The 6,429-nt window shown below is 37.5% G+C and overlaps 1 long non-coding RNA gene across 1 annotated transcript in view; it reads left to right on the top strand.

Annotated features, from left to right (window-relative positions):
- Positions 1 to 3,289, top strand: part of LOC132123494 (uncharacterized) — a 31,092-nt gene extending 27,803 nt beyond the window's left edge. The window contains exon 2 of the long non-coding RNA XR_009426522.1: positions 2,545 to 3,289. This is a non-coding gene — a long non-coding RNA (uncharacterized LOC132123494). The remainder of the gene's footprint in view (positions 1 to 2,544) is intronic.
- Positions 3,290 to 6,429: the final 3,140 nt, after the last annotated feature.

Consider the following 6,429-nt stretch of genomic DNA (forward strand, 5'->3'; position numbering starts at 1 on the left):
TATTATATATTTAAAACCTTTTTTTTTATTTGTTTATTGTTTCCGTGCTAATTACTTATAATTAAAGCATATCTCATAGATATTTTTTGGCTTGCAAACAGAACCCATCCAGAAAAATACATATATATACATTTTGGTACAAATTTTCTTTCACTTAATTTTTAGTTTTCAATGATATATGCACAGGTATGGTTACCATAATTTTTATTTTTTTATTTAATTATTACCTGATGAACAATACAGAGAGACTTTATTTATTTTATCATTATCGTCACAAATGAATAGAGGCCTTACAGTCCTGGTTGGGCTCAATACAGAGCTTCACATTCATGGGTGTGTAAATCCCAGGACTGAACTAACATTTCTGATCAGATTGTATCACCAGTAGTGGGTCAAACTGAACAAGTGCAGTAAGAGTTCACGTAAACATCTAAACCGTGTAAGTTAATTTTACAGGCAGCAGTGCAGTTTTTTTTTTTTTTTTAGCATTCTGCTGTTAAACCTTGGAAGCCAGTCAAAGTTGCTTGCAACCTTTTTTCTGCTGTTTTATTTCATTGCAGATTTATCTTTTATTTCATACTGTTTTTTTTTGCTTAAAATAACTCTTGCTGGGGCGATGGTAAGTTCACAGTAAGGTTTAAAAAAAGTAAAAAAATAAAAAAAAACTCATATTTGCTGCTGAAATTAAATATATGATGAACAATCTGTAAATTATTGAATGAATAGAAATGTTGGTTCTCTTTTAACAGTTAAAGTATTTAACATTTCAAGGTTGGTGTCTCATTTTTTATTTTTATTTTTTGCCTGTAGAATCTCAACATATTTTTAAAATGTGTCCACTGTTCTTATAATCAATCTTTTTGTTGGGAATATTTGCTTTTATAGTAAAATGTGTAATCCAACCTTTTTAAGAGAATGGTACGCTTCTGTAGAGTTTCCTTAATTTTTTAAAAGATGCTTATTAATGTATCATGCACATCAGGGAGTTCCGTTCCCCCCCCACTAACTCCATATGGAATTGCTTTTGGAAACCTGTTACACTTGCGTTTTCCTTAGCTCTGATTGGCTGTAACAGTGGTGTTCCTGAAACCTGATCGGTCCTTCTAAATGTTACCTGTCATTCGATAGGTTGCAGTTGTCGATTTAGCACCCTGAGGTTGTATTGCGATACAGGGTGTGGGGCATCACTCTTCCCACGATTATGTGGCCAAACCTTCAACATCTCAACCAAACTTGTTCTCCTTTGTAAATATTGTATAAATGAAAACCAATGATTGGTGCATATTGGACTGACCAGGGATGTTTGGTTTTATGCATACTCAAAGCAAGCAGTTGATTGGTCTTCATGAATGAATGAATGAATTGAAACATGTAAACAATATGAGTGTTTATACAGATGAATGGATGTATGCACCTGTAAACAAATAAGTTCGTTTTCATTGAATGAAATGACCAGCAGTAAGGAGAGGGCTGTGTAAACCCCTCCCCGCCCCCTATCTAGAAGAATGGTATCTCTGGAACCTTGAAGTGTATGGTAATAAAGTAGAAGCGCTTATCTTTTCTGAACCTGTTGTTTCCTGTGCTCTTTATGACACAATGCATGCAACACAAGATGCTTTATTGTAAACTGATGCAACCCATTCCATCATCATCATCATATTCACAATGTAGTATGGCTTTGAGTGTGTATATTATATATGTATGTGTGTGTGTATATATATATATATATATATATATATATATATATATATATAAACATATATATACATATATGTGTATATATATATATATATATATATATATATATATATATATTACATACTAGTAATTGATAATGCATTTTTATTTATTTATTTATATGTGCTATTGGCACAGATTTGATTTAATTAACCATATATCTTTTTCTCCTGTGGCCTTATGGGATAAATATCTCAACTTTAGAAGAAAGTTGCTGCTTGTCATTAAGGTATTGTTCATTGTATTCTAAATACTAAGTATTTGGTTTGTACTTTTTTGACATAAGCTTCACTGCCATTTAAAATTTTGAGTCAGATAAATTTTACTTTTTAGAAAGTAGTTAATGCTTTAATTCAGTAAGAATGCATTCAATTGAAGAAAAGTAGCCGTCAAGACATTTATAATGTGGCAAAAGATTTAAATCTCAAATAAATGCTTTGAAATGTCTATTTATCAAGGAATCCAGAAAAATATAATTTCTTAAGCAGCAAATTTAGTGATTTCTGAAGAATCCTGACACTCGAGTAATGATGCTGAAATTTCAGTTTTGCATTATAAGAATAAGTTCTAATCAAATTAATTAAAATGGAAAACGGTTATTTTGAAGTTAAATATTTTGACAATATTACTGTTCTACCGTTTTTTTGATCCAAGAAATGCACCTTGATAAGCATTATCAGAAAGATAAAAAAAAATAATAATAATCAGATAACTTTTAAATGGTGGTGGCATAATGGTATGTTTTTGCCTATATATGTCTGTCCTAGTTGAATTTTACTACATCTTGGCTTTTGTTTCCATAGTCAGGTACTCAACGGGAGAGTCTGGATTTGTGGCATGTAGACTGCACTCTAGAGGCCTGCAGCATATGGAAAGTCTTTCAGAATGTGGAGGAGCAAAGAAGGACATGAGGTCGTACCTCATCAATGGAGTTCTCCACAGACATTCCTTCAGCAGGAGCTCTGTGACGGGCCAGCAGCAGACAAAAGGATCTCCTTACTCTGTGTGTGTGTGTGTGTGTGTGTGTGTGTGTGTGTTTGGGGTCAATTAACCTGCTAGCTGCTGGGATTTTACCCTGATTGTATTTAGTATTTAATGAGATTTGTTACATGCTGCCTGGCAAAAAGTCCCGCATGAGAAAGCAGTGTCCTTGCTTTCACCGGCCCAGATTGTGAGCGCTCTCACTGGTGATGGTGTCCTCTCATACACCACTTTAACTCAGTTAGCCTCAGTAAACTCGCTTTTCTCTGTTTCAGATTAGTGATGCACAGCTTTTGACATATTAAAACAACTATGAATAGAAGCGAAACTGATGCAATTCAGACTAATTGATAACTGTTGTTAAATGGCTTGGTTAATGTTTGATATTCGCTTATACTACACTTGCTAGGGTGTTGTGGGTGGTTGCCAGGGTCTCACTTTTTGCTAGTGGCTTACAGAGTGGATTTTGTTGATAGGATGGTTTTAGTGAGTTACTATGCAGTTGCTAGGTTGTATTTTTTATGTGTTGCTATGCAGTTGTTTAAAGCCCATTCCCACATTTTCCAGTTTATGTGTTTTGTCATCATTTAAGCAAAAATCACAAGTCTGATCTCCAGAAAGGTAAAGCACACATCAAATTGCGATATCATTTATCTTTGTTGCACGAATGGCACAGAACGTTTAATGGCTAAAAATGTTTAAATGCATCTGACAAAAGACAATGAGCAATATTGAAACATTGAAGCTGGCATGCAGTAACAAAGAAAGCTTTTAAAGTCTTTAAACCCCCCTCCTCCTCACGGACACATACACACCTGGTTTATAAAGTGTTTATAGGTAACCAGGTAGCTGACTGACAGGAATGCCAGACATGTAGTCATGGTCTCTCATTAGGCAGAGAAAATGACTGAGGTCCAATACCAGAACATGCAGACACACAATGGCTTTTTTAAAGTGCATGCTCTCAGTGTTGTCTTTGTTGTAGGGTGCTATAAGCGGATCTCTCTGCTTTGCTGTGGTAACGTTTCATCTCCATCACAGGAGTTCACACTTATTCTGCCGAATCCAGTTTTAAAGCACTCAGAGAGCAGAGGGTCCCAGCTGTTTAACTAAACACAGTAAAAAATCATCTTTCTGTTTTTATCTCTCTCTCTCTCTCTCTCTCTCTCTCTCTCTCTCTCTCATTGCATCACCACCAGTATGTGTCTCTTGAAAGAGTTGGAGCTGGTTGTCAGGGTGGGTCAAACTCATGTTTGGGTGGGCCAGGTCTATACTGGGCCTGCAGGCCTGGAGGCAAGAGATATGAATGAAGGATAAAAAGTAAGCAGAGAAAAGGTAGCAAACTATCAAAAGACCTGATACGCCAAAAATAAGGCTAAAAAGAGACAAAGAGGCAGATTAAAGTAGAGCAGTGCACTGGAACCAAAAAAGAAATGGAGAGAGCAAAGACTGGAAGTGTGGAAGAAAACCACAAGGAGGTGTATCCATGTGTCCAAGCATGTGTGTGTGCAGTATGTGAGGGGTTGATGTATAAAGGGGCCCCATGGCAGTCTGGGGGATAATACTCAGCAGATGTGTCCTTATCTGACTCTGAGAAGGGTAGCACTGAACTCAGATGGAGAGGAGAACGTTTATACCATATGCTTGCATGCGCACGTCTGTCTATGAGCAACTGACCGTTTCAGGGTCAGGCTTCACATAATAGTACATCTGACCGAAATTCCAAAGAATTCCCAATGTGCTAATTGCTAATTAAATGTGAAAGGGTGGTGGTGGGGGGGGGGGCAGTTCCAGTAAGTCGGTGGGTCACCTCAGAGGCTCGACACCAAACGCATCATTAATTCAGCCAAGTATCTGGCCTCTTAAAACGCCTTTCAAGCCTGAAGGCACAACAAGTGGTCTGACAAAGTCTGTTGTGAAGCTTCTTTGACTGCCAAGTCCTACATTTTAGCTTTTTTAGGGTAAAATTATCAAAGCCCAGTGAGTCGGGTGCTTTTATCAGAGGCCAAGAGGAGATGACAAGGCTCTTGAGGTGGTAGGCCACCCTTTCATTAACAGTAAGGCCGAAACCACTGATAAACAGTCATTAAGCTTTGAGCAAGCGGTGTCTGTAGGCCCGATCTCAGCACTGACAGCTAGCTTCCTAGCTAGCTTTAAGAATCAAAAGTTTGGAGCGATCGGTTTGCAGCCACATCAATCTTCGGAATTATCAGACGTATTTGCAGGCAGGCCTCCGCTAGTTTCAAAGTACACTTCAATAGTGGGCACAAAAACAATTTTGGTTGAAAGCCGAGCCACGATGTCAAGTGTTTTAAATCACTTTGATACATACAGTTGAAACAGCTGCGCACACGCCAATAATTTCGCTGCTGCTTTTCTCTGAATGGACGTTAGATGTGGTTTTAGAAGAGGAGGGGTGGGTCACGAAGTTTCTTTCATTCACTGTTGTTTTCCCTCAACCCCATACGGGATCTTTGACTCAAACTCCCTTCTGTGTGTTTGTCTCTAAATATAGCTCAGTAAACTCGGATCCTAATCGGGCACGTTTTGGGTACAAACAGTCCAAAAATACTGCAGCGGTCATGCGGCGCTCATCTGAAGCAGGACGTGGGACGTTTTGGGGGTAATTCAGTTTCAGCGTGTGTGACTCGGATTAGGTATGGGATACGCTGTAGAATGCGAGCATTCAGCTCAAGTCGTAAACACTGGATTAGTGCATAGTCTGAAAAGGTAATATGTATTGCACTGAGGACAGGGTTTGAAAAGACGCTTATTCATTAGAGACGGGATGTTCTTTCACCTTTCAGGGTCAGAGAAACAAAATGATCCAGCTTAATCCAAGATATCCTGTGTGAAGCTGGAGACTCATCTGACCTCAAACCCCTGCTGTATGACATATTAGACAAATTAATTCATCACGAGGGATGAAAAGGCAACTGCACACAGAGGTCATTCAAGTTTTGAAAGAAAGAACTGATGTACAGCACAATATAAACTTTGAGGTTTTGTACATGACTTGCACCTCATACATTTTTTCTACATTTTTAATGCACTTTTGAATAAAATGTTGTTGGCTATCTCATGGTAGTCCAATGAACAAATAATTATTTTATTACTTCCACTTGATCAGTATTATTATTAATAATAATATTTTACATTTTAAAGGGGAACAGAATCGAGAAAGCACCATAAACAGGACTTATGGTTCATTTAACCCCTTAAGCTCTAGGGCGTTTTTGTGTATTTTAGCCTAAATTTGACCTACCCAAATTCAAATGTTTACCCTACAACACGTACAATACATTCATTGTATAGAAAGCCCTTTGAACTACAAAATATGATTGTAATTCTTCATAAATAATATTATATATGTTTTAAATATTGCAGTAAACACAAAAAGTTGGTTTAGGGTCATTGAAAGAACATTGTACTACTGGTAATACCCAAGACCTTCTGTCCTCACAGGACTTCCTCGCTGAGCTCTGTAATGTCAAAAGATTCTTCAGCAGTTGTGAGCTATTGAGATTTACCGGGCACACAGGGTGCCGAGTCAGTTTAGACCATGTGCACAATAAATCATCTGTGTGAATGTGTTTGTGCTGCAGTAGAAATGCCAGTGAAGTCCTCGATGGTAACAGCTCCATTACCGTTAAGAATAAGATGTAAACAGCATGTGAAATACTTTTAGGCAAAAGATTTTTTTTGTATCAT

This window comes from Carassius carassius, chromosome 41 (genome assembly GCF_963082965.1).
Source record: "Carassius carassius chromosome 41, fCarCar2.1, whole genome shotgun sequence".
Lineage (NCBI taxonomy): Eukaryota > Metazoa > Chordata > Actinopteri > Cypriniformes > Cyprinidae > Carassius > Carassius carassius.